Here is a 21,889-nt window from a genome sequence, read left to right as displayed (position 1 = left end):
TAGTCGACCAAAAGGACACATATGGTTGTTTCCTATCAACCAACAAACTGTGAATTTTATGATTCCAGAGTTCTTCCAAATCGCTGGCTTAGAGTAGATCTCACATATGGTTCCAAGGAGGCCTAGCTTGGATACTGCCTCTCTTATTCCAATTCTACCCTTGTCCTTTGACTCTTAAATAGAGTGTGCGTTTTATCCTTTCATCATCGCCATGGTCTTGGTTTCCTCTCCTCTCTTCTCCCCTTCTGATATTGGTCGTCCTTGTACACACATCCTTCGCACTAACTCTCCTGACCACTCCAACCCACTCTTACCCTGCTCTCCTCCCTTTCAAATTCTGTTTCTAGTCTATGAACGAGGCCTACGGTCCTCTAGCCTGCTGAAAGTGATCCTGCAAGCATGAGATAGAGGGACTGGAAGTGTAGGGGTGAAAGAAAGATGTGGCGTTAAGGCCAGGGCTGCAGACTTTGGAGCAGGGGAACCAGTTTTGAGTATCGGCATTGGCTCAACATCCTGTGATTCTGGGCAAATCACTTATTTATTTATAAGTTTTATATAGCGCTAGCTAGACCCGGGGGTATCAGAGCGCTTTACATACATAGGTGCCTATCATAGCATGACAGAGGGATGCATACAGATAAAAAGCCAAACATTATAAGTAGTCGTACATTGCATAGCAGGACATAACGGTGCATGAGGATATAAGCAACACTTTATAATTTGGCATGCAGTGACGGATAGAGGGGGAGCTCACGAGGTTGAAAACAGTCCAATCTCTACTTATCCATGATGAACAAATAAGCAGGGAGTCAACAAGGTTATTGGAGACTTGGTTTGTTGACTAGGACGGTAAGGTATTTCTTGAGGAGAATGAGTTTCAGGTCCCTTTTGAAGCACGGGAAGGAGGGGTTGCATCTGTGGTCGATCGGAAGTGAGTTCCATATCCTGGGTACGTTACCAGAAAAGGATCGGGACTGAGTGGTTGTCTTTTTGAATTTCGGAGGGATGAGAAGAAGTGAGTTGGAACTTCTCAGGGATCTGGATCTTCCATCTTTGACCAGTTTGCTGTTTAGGTAGTTGGGGGAATGTGAGTGGAGGGTTTTGTGTGAGGCCAATTTGTAGATACATCGGCCTTCAATGGGTAGCTAGTGGAGGGATGGTGTGATGTGATCAAACCTTCTAACCCCCGTTATGAGTCGAGCAGCCATGTTAAGGACTGACCTTAGAGGGGTTAGGTGAGCTTTTGGTGTCCCTGTAAGGATGGCGTTCCCGTAGTCCAGTTTGGATAGGACTAAGGATTGAACAACAATCTTGAAATCGTCTTGGGGAATGAAAGGTTTCATTTTCTTCAGGTGTTAAAGAGTACAGCGCACAGAGTTTTTGATGTGGTCCTTCATCGATAAGTTCTTGTCCAAGGTAATGCCTAGTGATTTGACCGAGTCGGTTATAGCGAGGGAGCAGTTTAGGGCATCCAGGTTCTTGAGCCAGTCATGGATAGGATCGTGGTTACTTTTTGTAGCGAACTGTATTGATTCCGTTTTGTCTGGGTTCAACTTTAAGTGGTTAGCGTCAAACCAGGATTGGATTTTGGTTAGTGTGACATTGAGGTGTTGAATATCGCTGGGTGATTTGATTTTGTAGTAGAGTGGAGTGTCATCTGCGTATAGGTGATATTTAACTCCTGCTTCTTTCAGAATGATTGTAAGGGGTTCCATGAAGAGATTGAAGAGGGCAGAGGAGATGATCGAGTCTTGAGGGACCCCGAGTGTGACTCGTGTTGGCTTAGAGAGACAGGAGTTGATTTTAATTTGTTGAGACTGGTGCTGGAGGTAGGAAACGAACCATTTTAGTACCATGCCATCAATGCCAGAGCGGCCCTTCAGAGTCCCAAGTAAAACTAGGTGAGTAATTGTGTCAAAGGCCGCAGATAGGTCAATAAGGATGAGAAGACCGGCTTCACCTTCGTCTAAGGCTCTGTGTATATCGTCCGAAATATTAAACACGGCTATTTCCGTGCTACACCCTTTCCTGAATCCCGATTGAAAGGTGTGGAGGAGGTCGAAGTCATCAATATGTTTGTTAAGTTGTTGGAGAACGCACTACTCCAAGGTTTTGGCTAGGAACGGGAGGTTGGAGATAAGTCTGAGATTGTTGAGCTCATTAGGGTTGGCTCCTGGTTTTTAGGTCTCGGCTAGCGAAGGCTGCGCTTGCGCAGTCTCGCTCGCGAGATTTAATGACTTGGAGAAGAGGGGCTTGAACCCGCCCCTCTTCTCCCCTCTTCTCCATTGGCTGGCCTCTTAAATGCTGGCCAGCCATTGGAGAAGAGGTTTGTCACTCCGAACAGGCCCCATCCTTTTTGGATTCGTGGGCGTGTTTTTTCGTTGCTTTTAGCCCGGGCGTGTTTTTCTCTCCTCCCGCCAATGGCAAGAGGAGAGAAAGGAAAACACGCCCCCGAATCCGAAATCGCCGCTGCCTTTCTCCGAGGCATTTCTGCTTCGCCTCGGAGAAAGGCAGTGGTGTGTGTAGTATCGGGGTAGTGTGCTTGTTTTTGGTATGTTTTAGGCAATTTTAGTTGTTTTTAAACACGCTTTTAAACATTTTTAAACGCTAAAGTGATAAGCTCCCTTAAAACGTTTGACGTCAGCCTCATGGGGTACCGCCAGCTTGGCCGATGTCAAAGTAATTTAGTTGTAGTAAATTCCTAAACATTTACATAGAATCTATTGATAACAGTCATCCGCCGTATTTGAAAGCTGTAGTTTAAATGTTAGCGGCTAACTTCTGGTCGAATGTTTCTTTCTAATAACTGATAGTGTTGCTGTTGTCCGTCGTCTAGCTGAGGTAGGTTTCACTTTCTGTCCTTCTTTTGTTTCTAATGTCTATTCTGCCTTGACGGCTTTTCGCGCGCTGCCTTGTGGAATGCCGCGATGACGTCACGAAGAGCCAGCCCCTCCGCCGGCAGCCTGAGGTGTGGGCGGAGCCTGGTGCCAGGGGGCGGGGCGTTCCGTCACTCCTGGAGACAGTCTGAGCGCTGGCTCAGGGTAGGGAGAGGCGGCGGGTGGAGGAGGAGTAGAGCCCGGTGCAGTCGCAGCCCGGGCACCAACGGTAAGCAGGAGGCGCAGGGAGCCGGTGACAGAGGGTGGGGGGCCTATCTAGTCTTTAAGGACTGTTGGCGGGGTCGGTGAGATGAACCTCCCCCCGTTGGAGCTCACGTGCCTCTGACAGCTCTGGGCCTCAGACAGTTTGTTACCCTTGACCGCCAGCTCCCAGGCCACTCTTAAACGAGCGTAGTGCCACGCTGCATATGTATGTAATTACACCCATGAGTACAGTACTTCCGGCCTCCTAGGCTATACCTGCACAGTGGCCACATGCGAACTCATCACCTCTCTCGTTGTCCAGCACCCTGAGGGCCCCGGTAAACCTACACAGTGCCCCCAGGCCTCCTTAGATCGGATACATTGCACGACATTTACGCCCGTTTCAGGGATCGGTGTGTAGCGCTGCACACAACCCAAGGCCGAGATTCATTGTAGGGAAAGCGTCATGCCCCTTCCCGATCCGTACACCCGATCCTTCCACTACATGCTTACCACTCCATATGTCACCCCAAGTCTCCCGAGGATCCTCCTTTCCAAAGAATGTACATGATGCCACCATATTTCCATCCACTTTAAATATCCCACGGGACCTTCTGGCCTCCCTCTTGTCATCATGGAGACAAGCGGTATACACGTACGCTGCCCCCGATCGCCCTTACTCTCTGCCCTGGCATCTTATTATCAGTGGAGATACCGATCCTTCAGTCTTCTACCCGCAGATTGCTCCCAGAGTTCCCTGTTACAGCAGAGACAGACCATTCTTTTTCTTCTGTCACATGACTGCATCATACCGGCAATACCTTGGCATCCCTTAACCGGCACGGAGCCCCCTCGTCTTTTGCCAACAGAGATCACAGAATCACACTTCCGTTTTAGATGAAAACGTGTTTACCAGTGTCTGTGACTTTCATGTTTCATCATGGTGTCCCATGCTCCTTATACCAGCAGAAATCCCAACAGCCTCCGCCTATTCTCACAACTTCTCTCTCTCAAAACATCACTACCTCACTCTCTCGCTCGCAACCTCACAACTTCACTCTCTCTCACTCACTACCTCAATCACTCTCTATCTCACTACCTCACTCTTTCTATCTCACTAACTCACTTTCACTCTCTCTTTCACTACCTCTCTCTCTATCTCACTACATCACACCATCACTCTATGCTTATATATCACTACCTCACAACATCCCTCTCCCTCACTACCTCACTCTTTCACTACCTCACTCTCTCTATCTCACTACCTCACTCTCTATCTACCTCACTCTCTATCTCACTACCTCACTCTCTATCTACCTCACTCTCTCTCACTACCTCACTCTCTATTTCAATACCTCACTCTCTCTCTCTATCTCACTACCTCACTCTCTCTCTGCTAATGCAATAGGTATCACATATGCAAAAAAAAAGCTAATGCCAATAGAAATGACAATGCCATTTATTTAGGGATACAAAAATGATAAAAAAAAGTAATGAGCAATACCATTAGCTCTACCTATAATATTGCCGAGACCATTGCATTGTAAATGCTTGTTTGAGTATGGGTGTGATTTCTCCTAATTGAAGGGAGTCTGGGACACAGCCTGATGTGAGAGAGGAGTTGACCTTAGTCCAGAAAGGGGTAATGATGTGGTTGAGTGTTTGTACAATTGTGGCTGGGAGGGGGTCCATAGTGTGGGAGGTGGGCTTTAAGCTCGCAATTATATTGAAGACCTCGTTTTCTGACACAAGTTCGAGGTCCGACCAATTCGCATCATTTTTCAGTTGGCAGCGGACCAGGTTGTCCTTGGTATGAATTAGATTTGCTTGGTCGAGAACTTAATCTCCCCGTGCCTACAAAAATGAATGTGTCCTTGTGTAACGTAACTCCAAAACGCGCTCCAAAACCTTCAGGTCGAGTTCGCGCTATATTAAAAAAAACTGCAAAAAAAAAAAAAGAGGCATGATGTGGACTAGGCTGCCGAGAAACGCTGGCATTCAGCAGGTGGGTGGGCAGTGGGATTTTAAACAACACACTGGGCCCCTCCACTTACTTTTTTTATTAACAAATGAACCGCTGATCCTTCCTCTACGATATTGCCCATCCCTAACTCTCCCTCTCACTTCAGATACACTTTTGGGCTTTCTGCTGAAGAGAGGCAGTGTTTCTGGGCATACTGGTGATGTAGCGTTTAAAAGGTTGAAAATTGTAGGGGTGCGTGATATTCACTGTTAGTTGGCACCCGCATATAATCAAATGTGTACTCAGGTATTTTGTGTGTGAAATGTTTTAAGAGATGTACACCTATATCGATGTAATTTAGAAGTTTTAGCAATGTACAGGAGTATTGTGAATGTATTTAGAGAAATGCATAGAGTTTTAGTTTATATAAACGCAATGTGATGTTAAATTGTGTAACCTAGAATACGTGCATGTAGATTGTTTAGACATACATGAAAGGGAAGACGGAAATGTCAATAGCCTGATTTAGGCATGCTTGTGTAACCGAGTAGTGGCCAGAATTCACATATATCGTTGAGGAGAAAGGCCTGTTATTTTCTTATGTTAGCCGAGGGCAATAGGCCAAAAGGATTTATTCCAGTAGAGGTTTTAGGCTGTAGTAAATTGCAAAGTTAAAAGATGTGAAGTATGTCTGCATTTCATGATCTCACTCCAGGTGCAAGGACAGTTGCTTCGTTAGTAGAGAAGATCTTTGTTCACGATTTGACTTATGTAGTTGAAGCCAGACATGGGAGTGCATTGGAATGTGCCAATCGTAACTCCTAGTTCGGACGGTGTCTGGGACTCAAGGCCAAGCTGATGGACGATGGAACTGGACAGCGCTCGATGGAAATTTACTGAAAGACGACCCGGCTGGAGAGGAGGTGCAAAAGGGCGTGTTCTGGGATTTGGGGTTCTGTATTAGGGAAAGCGCCCCGAGGGTGGAGGCAGAACAGAGCAGACCAGAGCAGAGAAGAGTTATGCGAGGAGCTAGAGGGGGCATTTTTATAGATCAAGCTCTCCAAGTGAAGCCCTCTTAGGAAGTTTCACTCTGACACCTTTTCTCGATTAGAGGGTCTCAAGGGTTTGCTAAGTAGGGATGACATCTAGTACAGAGTAGGGACAGAGATGGTATGGTCCAGTGTCCCTAATATCGACATTGGCTTTTAGAAATTGTGCTTTTAGGTATTTTTAGTCGTATGCGGATTCTTCGTAGAGTAGCATTTGTGTTAGTGCCTATGTATTTGTTGTGCCTCGTATTGAGGAGTTTGTATCTTCAAATTTTTATGTTGACAATAAAAGCCAGAGAGCCAAGAGATTAAGTCTCGAGTCCTTGATTATGACAAAGTGCGGACAGCATTCTTCGATAATTGTGTTTATTCCCTCCACGCTATTGGGCAAGTAAAAAGTTCCATCCGACCAGAGTGGGTTCTTGTAGATAATTGACGGATACGAAATGGGCCTGAGCAGTTGGTAGCAGAGACGGATGGTTACTTCCGATAGCGAGGGACGATTAGACTAGATAAGGATAAGTGATCCTTGAGGCCAATAGACGATAAGTGATGGTGAATCATCAGATGGTGAGTGGGAGACGACGGCGGCAGATGAGCGTCGACGGCGAGTAGCAGTGCGGCAGGAAGCAGCAGTTCCAGTAGTGAGTATGAACAAAACGAGATGTTGTAGGTTGCGGTGTTGAGTTGTTGTGTGATGTCTTGCGGAGTTGATGTGTATGTCGAGTGATTGTGAGATCAGGCTGTGAGCGCGCGCAGCCCGGGAGTTGTGGTGTAGAAGACACCTGAGATAGATTTTGTTGACCACCCAAAGGTGATCGTGAGGTACCATCGATCACCTGGACCGAGATAGGGGGAGCGAACGTGCGTGTGTATGGCAACTTAATGCTGGTCGTGGGTTGTTGTGTGTTGATTGGAGTATTAGTAACCTATCAGAGGCGATCTGTCTGCCCGGACTGGGACAGACGGTTGCCAGCCGAGGTCGACAATTTCGAGAGACTGTGGACGTACAGTCAGAGGCTGTGGACGGACAGCCAGAGAAGTGACTTAATTGGTTACTTCAGCGTATGAATGGGACGAGTGCCAGTGTGAAACGTGTCCGGTGAAGGGAACTGCGGCGGACGGAGGAAGGTGACGTCAGAGAGTGTCGCGCTGTGATAGGCCGGTTGGTGTGAGTCGCGCTGTTATTGGAGGATTTAAGAGCAAGAAGCAAACAGAGCGCGAGATCGAACTTGTTCGTCATGAAGTGTCTTAGGGTTTTGCGAGAATTGTGTAGAGGCGACAAGCATGTGGTTACTCGGAAGGGGGAAGAAGCCCCTCCCGAGGATACCCCAGCACATTATATGGCAAAGAATGTGGGATTACATACCATAGTTTGGATTGAGAATTGGCACAAGATTACACAAAGTGAAGGGGAACTAGCTTTCCCGAGGTATGGCTCATTCAGACTAGCGGTGCTGTATCAGCTGAAGTCTGTGATGGCGTCTTTAAGACCCTTGCCAAGGCCAACACAGTTCGAAGCACTACATGCGTGGATTAGAGCAGCACATGATAAGGAAAAGGGAAGGAATCAGGAAAGGGTGAGAAAATCGATCAGGGCATTCCAGGATGCCAAGTGGGATGCAGCGGAGAAAAGATGGAGAGTGCAGGCAATTGAGGAAGAGAAACTGTATCCCTTATTAATAGACTCGACGGGGATAAGACATGTGAAGGCACAGGAGGAAGAAAGTGACTCTGATGATGGAGTATTGGAAAGACTGTTGGAGGAGAGGCCACCTCCTTACAACCCAGAAGAGGCAGAAGACAGGTGGGGTGAGAGAGGGGAAACTAGAAGGGTAACAATTTAACCCGAGACTCGAGTAGAAGGGATGGTCTCGTTTGGGACAGAGAGTCCACGGAGTCAGTCTGAGGCTAGTGGGAGGATCGAGAGAGAGATGAGATTACCGGATGCACTGAGGGTACCGGTCACCATTGGACCGATTGTGTCGATTTATAGTCCGGAATCGGAGGAAATGGAGAGGTCCGAACGGGTAGCTGAAAGAACGAGGAGGGAAAGTGAGGAAAGTGGGTTGGAGGGCGCAACGGCCCGACCTCCAAGCCCTGTACAATGGAGTACACACTTGGTAGCGGTGTCAGATACATCTAGGGGCGAAGAGGAACCGAGACCAGTGAGGCCAAGAAATCTGATGGAGTCGAAATCAGATTTAAGGTCGTGGGTACCATCAGAGAGGCATCAGAACCCAAATGCGGTCCAATCGGAGAGAGATCGGGCTAATTTTATGAGTCGTTCTGCTCTTATGGAAGCACCAGAAGAGAGTAGAGAAAAGGAACCGGAATGTGAATATGACGAGAGACATGGAGCAAGTTGTCAGGTGTTGAGAGGAGCGTTGAAAGCAGGGATGATAGATATAGTAAGGCTCAAGGCAGAGGTAGATGAAATAATACATGGGAGTTTACCTCTTGAGAGAATAGTAACATACAACCCGGATGAGCTGTTCTTTGTAGCGAAAGATGTGACTCGTAAAGCACGAATTGCACACGAGAAATTAAGGGGATTGGCGAAGGAATATGAGGTGGATTTATCCAAGACTAGGATGTTGCAAGGAAGTCATAGGATGCATTATACTGAGCGGGAGTTGGAGGAGAAAAGGGTTGTTGGATTAAGGTCACATACCAGAGAACTGATTCTAGCCATGCGGCCATGGTTGACGCTGGATAAATGGGAAGAGAAATGGTCTAAGAAAAAGAGCTCTAAGGGAGCGGAAGGAGGAACTCCGGGTGGAGGGTTGACACTGGCAAAGACCTTCCCTTTGAGGGAAGTGGCGAATGGGGGATATGTGCATGTACCATGGAGCAGGGGTGATTTGGCATCATTTACGAATGATTTTCCCAGGCTCAGGGAGAAGCCTGCAGAGTGGTACAAGCAAGATTTCTAAGGTATTATGGATCGATCTAAATACCTTATTTGACATTGTGGTTCCGGGAGATTTGTGGAACGCATGTAAGGTTGCCGTTGATTGGCCGGACTATGAGCCTGATAGGTAATTGATTACAAATGGTCCGTCGCCAGCGGTGATGAGGCTGTATGACAAGGTAATCACCTGGTTGAAATCAAAGGTTTCGCCGCAAGACATTGATTGGGTGAAAATAGACAGGACAGTGCAGGAACCAAAGGAGACAGTACATGAGTTTTACGAGAGGCTCTTGAAGGCTTTTAAGCAATACAGTGGCCTAGACGAGTTAGAAACGAAAGATATGGGACAGTTAGTTTCTAAGTTTGTGTTGGGTTTGAAGCCAGAGGTTAGTCTCATGATACAGCAGCACTTGATCTGTTGGCAGAATAAGCCCGTGGATGAAATCTTACGGTACGCCAGGTACTGCACGGATGAGATTGAGTCGAAGCATAAGAAGCTGAAAGATAATTTGTTGTTTATACAGATGCAAGCTGCTCAGGGACCGCCGAATGGGAGACCAGTGGTAAGGAGACAGGGGAACTATCAAGTAGGAAATCAGAATGTTCAGGGGCAGGGAAGGCCAAGGCCCATAGACCCTAGGACTGGCATGGATGTAGCGATACTGAAGAAGACGACTGCGTGTCACCAGTGTCACCAGGTGGGACACTGGAGACGCGAGTGTCCCCTGAACCCCTGGAACCAGCAACAGATGGAGGGAGGAATAGCTCAGGTCCCTGGGGCGGAACAGGTACAGACGGTGACTACACCGAGAATGATGAAAGGGGGGACAGGCGTCCCGCAGGTGCAGGTTCCACAGCCACCCAGGATACAGAACATACAGCAGGGAGCTCGAACATATTTGCAGATGCCCATGTTTGAAGTAAGCGAGGAGAAGGATACAGATTTGCTGTCCCGGTTAAGTTTAAGCCAAGACGATGACTGCATACTTAGGGCCATCTTAGAAGTAGATCAGAGAGGACCCTTTGTGGAAGCAGAGCTTGACGGACACCCTACTACCTTTCTGGTTGATACGGGGGCTACTAGATCGACTAGGTTGTTGGGGTGGCGAATAAGAGGCTAGTTAGCCCTTTGACAGAACCGATTCCAATTAGGATAGGAAATTTTAGGGATCGACACCAGTTCGTGGTGTGCGATTCTAGTCCTGTTTGTTTATTAGGGAGAGACTTATTGTGCAAGCTGAACTGCACAATTTACTGTACCCCGAGAGGAGTAGAGGTACAGACAAGAGACAATGACACGTCCTTTAAGGTTGCGAATCAGTGGGTGTGTGTGGAAATGTACCCAGCTTTAACGGTGGAGGAGCTCCCACTCGACCTGAGGGACTCAGTGTTCATCGATGTGTGGGACCTAAGTGGAGAAGAGATTGGCTTAGTCAGGGGAGTGGATCCAGTGAGGATACAGATCAAGCCAAATGCAGAATTCCCGAGAACCCCTCAGTATAGATTATCCCCTGAGACGATTGCAGGGATTAAACCTGTGATCGAGTCCATGATTAAGCAGGGAATACTGATGGAAATCATGGGTAGTCCATGCAATTCGCCCATTATGGGACTGCAGAAACCAAGTGGGAAGTTCAGGATAGTGCAAGATTTGCGAAAAATAAACGATATAGTTGTTCCATGTTGTCCAGTGGTACCGAATCCATCTGTGATTCTGTTTCAGATCCCATGTGAAGCTGAATGGTTCACAGTGATTGACTTGTGTCAAGCATTTTTTTCGATTCCCCTATATAAAGAGAGCAGATTTCTTTTTGCATTTAGACTAGAGAATTGTGTATTAACGTGGTGTCGTATCCCACAGGGGTATACAGAGAGTCCATCGATTTTTAATCAACTTTTGAAGAAAAACCTCGAAAGTCTTGTGTTGCCACAAAACTCTGTTTTAGTGCAATACATTGATGATGTTGCGTCGGAAACAGAAGACGCTTGCAGAACCGATACGATTGCGTTGTTGAATTTCCTGGGAGAAAATGGTCACAAGGTGTCCCCGAACAAGCTGCAATACTGTTTACCTGAGGTACAGTATTTGGGGCACCGAATTGAGAAAGGTAAAAGAAAGGTGTCTCCAGATCGCATTGATGCCTCAATGCAGAGGGAAGTTAGAATGTTTTTGGGAATGGTGGGCTATTGCCGCCAGTGGATCCCAAACTTTTCTTTTGAAGCAAAGCCTTTACAGAGGCTGACGCGAAAGGACGTAAGTGATCCGGTACCATGGGACGACGACTGTTTGAAATCATTTCTGAGGCTGAGTGAAGCCTTATGTAGCGCTCCTGCGTTGGGAATGCCGGATTACAAAAAGTCATTCGCATTATTCTGCTGTGAAAGAGAAGGTTGCGCATTAGCAGTGTTAACTCAGAATCATGGAGGTGTCCGTAGACAAGTTGCCTATTTTTCAGCTACCTTAGATCCCGTAGCTTCTGCGTTGCCCGGATGTCTCAGATCCGTTGCTGCAACAGGTGTCAGCATCGAGAGATGCGAGAGCATTGTGATGGGACATCCCCTTACTGTACATGTGCCACATTCCGTTGAACTATTGATGACTAGGACTAAAACACAGCACCTCACGAATAATAGGCTGACTCGTTATGAGCAAGTCATCCTTGCAGCCGATAATGTGATATTGAAGAGGTGTGCTGTTTTAAATCCTGCTACATTGTTACCTGTCCCAAATGTAGATGATGATGAAGATTGTGAGGACCATGATTGTCTCGATGTGACTGAACTATGCACCAAACCGAGACCAGACATTGTCGACGAACCGCTCCCAGTTTCAGATGAGATTTTCTTTGTGGACGGTTCATGCTTAAGAGACAGTGTCGGTCGATTGAGAGCAGCGTTTGCTGTATGTACCAGCACGGGGGTGGTTGAAGCCGCTTGTCTAGAAGGAGTACACTCCGTGCAGGTGGCTGAGCTTATTGCTTTGACTCGTGCCTGTTTGGCAGCTGACAAGATCCGTATAACTATTTACACGGACAGCCAATATGGGTTTGGTGTGGTTCATGACTTCGGACAGCTATGGTCCCAGAGAGGGTTCATGACGTCTTCAGGTTCACCCATAAGAAATGGTGACCACGTACGAAAATTGCTTGAAGCATTGCAAGGTCCTGATGAAATTGCTGTTGTTAAATGTTCCGCACACACTAAGGGAAATGATTTTGTTTCATTGGGTAGTAACTATGCCGACGAAGTTGCCCGGTTTTGTGCAGAGCAGGGATGTAATTACACGGAGAACCACATTGAGGAAACTGAGGAGAAAACAGTGTATGATCAGATGTTAGCCATGGCAGACTCCTGGGAGGAACTGAAACAGCTTCAGGAAGGAGTTTCGGATCAGGAGCGAGACAGCTGGATACGAGCTGGATGCGAGAAAGGAGATGTGGATATATGGGTTTCGAATGATGGACGAGCGGTGTTGCCAGAATGTTTGTTGAATCCCATGGCGAGGTTGATACATGGTGCTGTACATCTTGGTAGAGACGCAATGATGCGAGTGTTTCGTCAAACTTGGTACAACCCGAAGATTCGGGCGGTGGCCGAAACCGTGTGCCAGAGGTGTGTCACTTGTCAACAGATGAATGTAGGGAAGAGGACAGCTGTGACGTTGAGTCACATAGGGAGGTCAGGGGGACCTTTCAATAGGATGCAGCTGGATTTCATTGAAATGCCGAAGTGTAATGGGTTGAGGTACATATTAGTCATAGTATGTGTCTTTTCCAGGTGGGTGGAGGCATACCCTACACGCAGATGTGACACACTCACGGTAGCAAAATTATTATTGAGAGAACTCATTCCGAGGTACGGTTTCCCGACCTCTTTTGAATCAGATAGAGGAACTCATTTCCACAGTGAAGTCATGAAGTTGCTTTGTGCTGCCCTAAATATAGATCAGAGGTTACATTGTAGCTATAGACCAGAAGCTTCAGGGATAGTGGAGCAAGTGAATGGAACTTTAAAAGCTCGAATGGCGAAAGTGTGTTCGTCGACGTCCCTGAAATGGCCTGACGCATTACCCTTAGTTCTCATGAGCCTCCGAAGTGTGCCTGATAGAAGGACTGGATTGTCACCCCATGAGATCCTTATGGGGTGGGCGATGCATTTGCCAGCAATACCTGCCACTGCTCTAATAAATATCACTGATGATATGATCCTGGACTATTGTAAAGGCCTTGCTGACGTGGTCCGTTCTGTGTCTCAGCAGGTGCAGACAGCAACGGTTCCAGCTGCGAGTGACCTGTGCCACGACCTATGTCCAGGCGATTGGGTCCTGGTTCGCAAGCACGTGAGGAAGAGCTGCCTGGATGCTAGGTGGCGAGGACCCTTTCAAGTGATCCTCATCACGAACACAGCAGTCAAGTGTAGAGGTTTACCGAACTGGGTGCATGCTTCCCATACCCGTAGAGTTCCAGCACCCTTAGAAGATACAGCCCCTCTCGAGAACGAAAATCCAGCTGAGGTGGCCGAGCCATCTGAGAGGGCAAGTCAAGCTGTAAGGGTTGCTGAAGCAGCTGGTGGTGCACTGAATCAAGCTGAAGGAGAACGGGTGAGAAGCCCAGAACCAGAAACAGGGGAAGAAGTAAGAGGTGCAGTGGGCTGTACTGAATTGAGTTCTGCCGAAGAAGGAGAGAGCAGTGCACAGGGTATCGTGGGAGAGACCAGAGGTGCCACAGAAGCAGAAAGGGTTTGGCCCGCGAGACAGAAACGGGTAAACCTGAGGTTGGCGCCGAGCACAGATCTCGCACCAGTTTCGGAGGAGCCAGAAGCAGAATCGAGTGATGAGGAGCATCCTCAAGGTATCCTGAGAAGGTCAAAGAGAACTAGAGTGCCAAGTCAGAAGTACGCTTCACCGGAGTGGGCATATCCAGTGACTGATGCCAGGTTTACCGAGCACGGGAAGATTGAGGTCAATGACATTGGTCAGCAGTGCTCCGTTTCCGAGAGTGGAAGTGTTGCTGAGAATTCCAGGACTGGAGATTGATGGAATCCTGACCATCAACGTCCCGAATACGCCATTTCTAAGCATCATTCGTGGTCTGATCTTGGATACCTTGGATTTCCCGACGTTCACAGTTGCGCCACCTCCACAAGAACTGACCATTCTTAAGCTCGACATATTGCAGGGGGTCCTAGAACTGTTGGGACCAGCAGTTATTCTGGACTGATTCAAGAGTGTTGTAAAGCAGGAAAAAGAAGATAACCTAGACCCGAGGGGAAGAAGAATAAAATTAGGGACGTTCCGTTATAGAACGAAGAAAAGTTAGGGAGGTCTGCCAAAGTTCATAAAGAGACATTAATGAGAAAGAGACTTACCATTCCAGAGACTGTATTGAACATTGAGTATATTCCAAAGATAGCAAATCCTGGAAACACACATCGAAGGGCTAGATTAATAGTAGGCACATTGGTAGGGGTAGTGATAGCCACTATATTTGAAGTAGTGATAAGTTCGTACATGGTTGCCCACAGGCAGGAGGGAGAGGTTCAGGGAGCACCTACACCTACTACTCCAGGGCAGAGAGGTGTTAATATTAGAGATCAGAGAACATTAAAGTTAAAAGAGGATCGTAGACTCCACATGGATTTGTCGAAGGGCGATTTTAAACTCAATGCTTATGCGAAGTTGTTGTACGAGTATGTTGATGCGATGGATGTGAAGGATTGCTATGTGTGTATGCAGTTGCCTGCTTCAGTAGATGAGGGTATCAAATATCATCATCTCCCATTGACGTATGGGATTTCTTGTAGTTTGTTGCTTAGTTTATTTTACGACAGGAGGCAGTTCGAGTATTTTTTTTCAAATTTTGATACGGTACTTCCTGAAGTTCCAGCAATCAAGCATTTGAATAAGTACGATTATTATAAGAAAGAGGACAGACTCCTGAAGTATTTTAGACCAACTGTGAGGTTGGATACTGTGCATGCTCACCGGCATAACCTGACATGTGCATTGTCTGAGACGGAGAAGAAATTCATTGACCAGGTAGAGGACAGATATAGAAAGTTGACCCAGGCTCGAGATACCGGAGATAGTTCAGTAGATTGGACCGACGAGGAGAAATCTCACAAGTCCAAGGGAAGCTATGGACCAATTGCATTAGATGAAGCGCAGAAAGGGAATTTGTGTATTGGACGTCCTCAATCAGCTACTGAGAAGGTTTCATTGGGACATAGCACCTATTCCCATACCTTCACTATGGAGACTTCTGTTAAGAACTTTATGCAAGGTGCAGTACAAGTGATTCCGACAGTGTATTATGTATGTGGGAAGAATGCTTATGTAAGATTGCCTGCAAATTGGTATGGCATATGTTATTTGGCTATTATATTCCCGAAGATTTATCACACGGAAGACTTGGAGCTGTTAGAGACGAGACAACATTCTAGGAGACGTAGGACTGTAAATGCAGGTGCAGTGATTGGTGATCTATTTGGAGCGATGATACCTAGTATGGGTGTGGTTTTGAATGACGTGAAGATCAGAAGGTTGGCGACTGTAGTTGACGAGCTGTCAATGAATACAGCGAGGTCCTTGTTGTTGGTGAATGGAGAGATGTTGTCGATACGGAATATGGTTATGCAGAATCGCCTTGCGTTAGACGTGTTATTAGCAAAAGAGGGCGGAGTCTGTAAATTATTGAAGGTTCAAGAATGCTGCACATATATTCCAGACAACACGAAGGAGTTGGGGAAGTACATGGACAACATCACAACTATTCACAAGGAAATCATGGATTTGACGGAGGAGAATGTGTGGGAAAAGATTGGACAGGGATTTGGTAGAGTGGGAACATGGTTTACAAATTTGGGGAGGGGATTTCTTGGATCGGTGTTGAAGCCAATTATCATTGCTGTGGTTTGTGTGATTTGTTTGTGGGGATGTGTGAAAGCTTGGAAGTGGTATCAAGGAGGCAAGGTTGAAAGAGCTCTTAGAGCAAACGAGCAGAGAATGGCGAAATTTCAGGATCAACAATATGAGAATCTTAAGAGAATGGAGGGAATTCGACATGGCAGGGAAATGACAAGTACCGTCTAAATCAGTCTCTAAAGAAGGGAGATTGTAATGATGTGATGACAGATGTCATCAAAGGGGGGAACTGATGTAGCGCTTAAAAGGTTGAAAATTGTAGGGGTGCGTCATATTCACTGTTAGTTGGCACCCGCATATAATCAAATGTGTACTCAGGTATTTTGTGTGCGAAATGTTTAAGAGATGTATAAGGTATCGATTTAAATTAGAAGTGTTAGCAATGTACAAGCGCATTGTGAATGTATTTAGAGAAATGCATAGAGTTTTAGTTTATATGAACGCAATGTGAAGTTAACGTGTAACCTAGAAAACGTTCATGAAGATTGCTTAAAACATACATGAAAGGGAAGACGTAAATGTCAATAGCTTGATTTAGGCATGCTTGTGTAACCGAGTAGTGGCCAGAATTCACATATATCGTTAAGGAGAAAGGCCTGTTATTTTCTTATGTTAGCCGAGGGCAATAGGCCAAAAGGATTTATTCCAGTAGAGGTTTTAGGCTGTAGTAAATTGCAAAGTTAAAAGATGTGAAGTATGTCTGCATTCCATGATCTCACTCCAGGTGCAAGGACAGTTGCTTCGTTAGTAGAGAAGTTCTTTGTTCACGAATTGAGTTATGTAGTTAAAGCCAGACATGGGAGTGCATTGGAATGTGCCAATCGTAACTCCTAGTGCGGATGGTGTCTGGGACTCAAGGCCAAGCTGATGGACGATGGAACTGGACAGCGCTCAATGGAAAATTACTGAAAGACGACCCAGCTGGAGAGGAGGTGCAAAAGGGCGTGTTCTAGGATTTGGGGTTCTGTATTAGGGAAAGCGCCCGAGGGTGGAGGCAGAACAGAATAGATCGAGGCAGAGAAGAGTTAGGCGAGGAGCGAGAGGGGGCATTTATAGATCAAGCTCTCCAAGTGAAGACTTATTAGGAAGTTTCACTCTGACGCCTTTTTCTCGATTTGAGGGTCTCAAGGGATTGCTAAGTAGGGATGACATCTAGTACAGAGCAGGGACAGAGATGGTATGGTCCAGTATCCCTAATATCGACATTGGCTTGGTAGTTTTCTACCTCATGCTTTTAGAAATTGTGCTTTTGGTTATTTTTAGTCGTATGCGGATTCTTCGTAGAGTAGCATTTGTGTTAGTGCCTATGTATTTGTTGTGCCTCGTATTGAGGAGTTTGTATCTTCAAATTTTTATGTTGATAATAAAAGCCAGAGAGCCAAGAGATTAAGTCTCGAGTCCTTGATTATGACAATTTGCAGACAGCATTCTTTGATAATTGTGTTTATTCCCTCCACGCTATTGGGCAAGTAAAAAGTTCCATCCGACCAGAGTGGGTTCTTGTAGATAATTGGCAGACAAGAAACTGGGTCTGAGCAGTACCGTAGGCCAAATAACCCATCTGAGAAAACACCACTTGATCCAGGGGAAGGCGCACCTTAGCAGCCAAAAAACTGAACGTGTTGTTGTTGGAGGGGATTAAGAAGAAGATCTGATCACAGTGGAAGGTGAACAAGAGGGAGACATTTTCTCTGTTACACAAAGCAGCCCTGTCCTCAGCAATGCAGTGGTACTACCCAGATCATCATCAGTAACATCGCAATAGCACAAGAGTCAGAGTGAGACACCAAGGGGTCCCAGGCAAGAGAGTACAGCAACGAAAAAACGTGCGTTTAGCCTAACATCTTGCATCAAGAAGTCACCTGCATCAGTGGCACCAGAAAAGAAAAAAATCCAGGCTACCATTCTCAGCATGTTTAGGTCAGAGGAGCAGTACGAACGCAACGACCCAATGGCACGTTTGTACAACGCGAAGCTGGCTAAAATGTTAGCGCTGGACCTCCTCCCTTTTTCTTTTGTGGAAGGGGTGGGTTTTCTTGAATTTGTGGCAGCCATCAGCTCGAAATGGAAGGTTTCCAGCCGGTCCTATTTCGCCAGAGTTGCTGTTCCAGCACTACAGCACTACACCACGACGTTCTGGAATTGCTTGGACAAGCTTTGCACCAGAGTGCTGTTCACACTATCCACCTGACAACAGACATGTGGACCAGTTGCCAAGCCACTGATTACATGTGCATCACTGCACACTTGACCTCCTTTGTGGGGGTTAGAGAAAAGATATCTGAAGGTGCTGTTGACGCAGCTGAGATTTTTAATGCTGCTCGGAAACATGCAACTGTAGCCATGCCCGCAATGGAGAAATCTCATACTGCTGCAAACAGGTTGGAAGACTTTGACAGCAAGGTCTTTGAATGGGTGCGACCAAGAGGGCTTAACTTTGGTTTTGTTGCCACAGATAATGGCAGTAATATAGTTAAGGCCATGGCTATATCAGGGTTCTGTGTTTGGCGCACTGCATTAACATCATTGTTCAAGACTTTTTGAAAAAAGAAGACAGAGTCAGCAAATTACTGACCTCCTTCAATAGAATCTGCACACATTTCAGCCATTCTTTTAAAGCCGGAAAGCAGCTGAGGATCATTCAACGTGATAATAGAATGCCAGTTAAAGCACTCATCCAGGAGGTGGCAACACGTTGGAACTCAACTTATTACATGCTTGACCGTCAGTTTGAACAGTAAAGACCAATCAATTAATATGCCATACAAAGAGGGGATGTTACTGTGAAAGGCATGATCACTGAGATGTACCAATGGGCCTCGTTAAATGCCTGACAGAGGTGCTACTTCCTTTTGTGTACTATACTCATTCCCGATTCTCCCTCAGGTGACTGACTGTCTCATTTTTTTTTTGCACATGCTACTGTCAGTGTCTACTACTATCACCACCATGGCATTTTGGGAAACCAAACCATCGCCATGCAGCCATCAATTCGCCTAAGTATAAATAAACATCAATCACAAGTAAGAGAAGAAGTTTGGGGAGGCATAATTAACAATATGGAAATTAATTCATTCATTCACACACCCACACCCTTCCGAGTCCATAGGGGTTTTAGTTGCAGACTGCATAGACTAGGAGGAGAGACTGACAGTACTAGTAGGACAAGTCACAAGTGAGGCTACTGCATCTATCTGTTGGTGTGTTTTACTATCGGCAGATTATTCAAATCAAAAACTGGCTGCGGCCCAGCAGCAGCAAAGGAAACCGTGTGAAGTAAAAGATGAACCCCCCCCACAAAACATATACATCATATATAAACTATAAATAATGTATTCCCCTAACAAATAAACTAATGAAAAAAAACACAACACCAGACCCACCCCTTTTCCTAACCTCAACCAATGTCCATAAGAGTCCAATGTCCATTCCATTATCCATGAATAAACCCCAACTTTTCCCCAATGCCCAATTCCCACCCACCCGAAAAAAGATAAGATAAGAAAAGGGGCAAGGCGACGGAGTTCTAGCGGTGGGCTCGCCGGTTACTCTCCATGGCCTTTATCCGCCCCTCTAGGCGCACCACCCGGAGGAGCATGCGGAGCTTAAATGCCTTACAGTTGCATGCACAGGTGTGGGCAGCAGTGATCAAAGAAGTGCGGCGGGAGGTTGCCAGACCAAGGCGCTGTACCACTGGAGGCACTGGGGGGGCCCTGGCTGGGGCCCGGGACATTGGAGGAGGCTGCAGCTGCTGCCGCCTCCTCCTCCTCCCGTGCCAGAACTACAAGCCTCCAATATTCGGTACGGATGACCTTCAGCTTCCATTGCCAGGCCATGTCTGCTAATTCCTTTCCGTTTGGTGGTGGGTTTGTTTGGGAAGGAGTAGCTATATCAAGAAAGAAAAAACACAATTGTAGCCAATACTCTTAGCAAAACAGTAACACAAAATTAATTATACAAATAAAATGATAGTGGCACAGCACTAGCAAGCACAGTACATAACATTTGCTGTATCCTCCCACTTCCTCGGCCTCTAACATCAGTGGGAGTTTCAGGCATTACTGCTAGGCACTATGGAGTAGACAAGTCTTATTCTTCTCTCTCTCTTGTTTAGCTAAATTAACCTTGTCTGCTCAGTCAGCTTGTGCCCTAGACAGACATACTCGTGTCGCAGACTCACGTTATTTTTATTTACCACTGTCTGCAGGTGGGGCAGCTGTAGTCTACAACTACACAATTATCTTATTTTTCTATTATGGCCATACTCTGTTACATCAATGGCAACTTCTCAATTTCACTTTCACCCTGACTACTACAACAAGACAGATGATATCTGATCCGAATGATCATTGATTATATAAGGGACGACGTGAGGTACTATTGATTGTTTGTGTAACCAATCATGCAGCCGATAGGTCACCGATGGCAGGCTGGCATGGTTGAAAATGACAGTTAGATTGATGTAAAAAAAAAAAGACACTATAATTATAATAACTAAGTAGGTAGGTAATGCGGGGATAAGAAGAATTTAGAAACAGATAGATCGAAGTAGATTTGGTAAAAAATAGAATTAGGAAACAAAAATAATAGTTAAAAAAATAAGTTGCATTATAAGTTAGGGCAATATACTTATTAATAAAAACAAAAGGAGCACCTACTGGGGCCAGCAGCAGAGCCATCTGTAGAGGAGCAATCCTGGCCCTGGGCGCATCTCCAGCTCCCGCCTCAGACCCAGGTGTCTTCTTCTTGCCCCTGTATGCTGATCATGTAAGACATAATAAAGAGACAAAAATTGATTGGTGTGAAACAAATAATAAATTTTTTTTAAAACGCTCTAAAAAGATTTTTTGAACAAGAAACGACAATTGCAATAAAATTGACCTATCTAATCTGATCGGCTAGTAGTATTGTGATCGCGACCGTCTAGTTATTTTATTTATTAATCCAGTGTTCCATTCCGATTCCAGAATCCAAACCTAAGTACAACCTAGCCCGCCAATTCCAAAGACAATCGGAATGAGTTTCCAAAAATTATATTTGCTTCTTCTAAGTTCCGATCTCATTTGCAATCATCAATGAATCAACGGGGCAAATTTTCCACTATGTCTGCATTTCCATTTATTTTAGTCCTCAAAAATGCATAGATGTACGCATGCATATTGCATACACCAAACTACAAAAGGTTCTACTAAGGCAGAGCTTTCCAAACTGTGTTACCCGACACAGTACTGTGTCGCCTGCAAATGGTGGGTGTGTCGCGGGATGACACTGGTATTAACAGGCACTTAGCACATAACTGCTGCTAATTAAGAGGCATTCCTTTGAAAGCTTTGTTCTCACTATGCCTCATCTATTGCATAATGTCTCCCAGTAAATGGTCTTTTAAAGACCTGCGAAGTACTTGGGTGCGGCTGTGTGTCTGCCCGGGAAGCTGGAGTGAGGTGACAGAGGGTGACAGAGGGAGACAGGCAGAGAGGGAGAGAGGGACGGAGACAGAGGGACGGAGACAGAGGGACGGAGACAGAGGGCAACAGACAGAGGGAGACAGAGGGAGGAGGGCGACAGAGGGAGGGAGACAGAGGGAGGGAGGGAGACAGATAGAGGGAGATAGAGGGAGGGAGACAGACAGAGGGAGACAGATAGAGAGGGAAAACATGGGAGACAGAGGTAGACAGAGGGAGGGAGAGGGAGACAGAGAGGGGGAGACAAATAGAGGGAGACAAATAGAGGGAGACAGAGAGAGAGGGAGACAGAGAGAGGGAGACAGAGAGAGAGGGAGACAGAGGGAGGGAGACAGAGGGAGGGAGACAGAGGGAGGGAAACAGACAGTGGGAGACAGACAGAGGGAGGAGGGTGACAGAGGGATGGAGACAGAGGGAGGGAGACAGATAGAGGGAGACAGATGGAGGGAGACAGAGGGAGAGAGACAGAGGGAGGGAGACAGAGGAAGGGAGACAGAGG

General features: G+C 46.3%; 1 long non-coding RNA gene across 1 annotated transcript in view; it reads right to left on the bottom strand.

The window, feature by feature from the left end:
- Positions 1 to 19,546: 19,546 nt before the first annotated feature.
- LOC146869565 (uncharacterized) overlaps positions 19,547 to 21,889 on the bottom strand; it is a 22,195-nt gene continuing 19,852 nt past the window's right edge. The window contains exons 2-3 of the long non-coding RNA XR_014961776.1: positions 20,587 to 20,687; positions 19,547 to 19,814 (exon numbers count right to left, since the gene is read on the bottom strand). This is a non-coding gene — a long non-coding RNA (uncharacterized LOC146869565). The remainder of the gene's footprint in view (positions 19,815 to 20,586; positions 20,688 to 21,889) is intronic.

The sequence above is a fragment of the Triturus cristatus genome, chromosome 1_1, assembly GCF_964204655.1.
Source record: "Triturus cristatus chromosome 1_1, aTriCri1.1, whole genome shotgun sequence".
NCBI classification, from domain to species: domain Eukaryota; kingdom Metazoa; phylum Chordata; class Amphibia; order Caudata; family Salamandridae; genus Triturus; species Triturus cristatus.
Note: the sequence above shows the minus strand (reverse complement) of the source record. Positions and strands in the feature narration are given on the sequence as shown.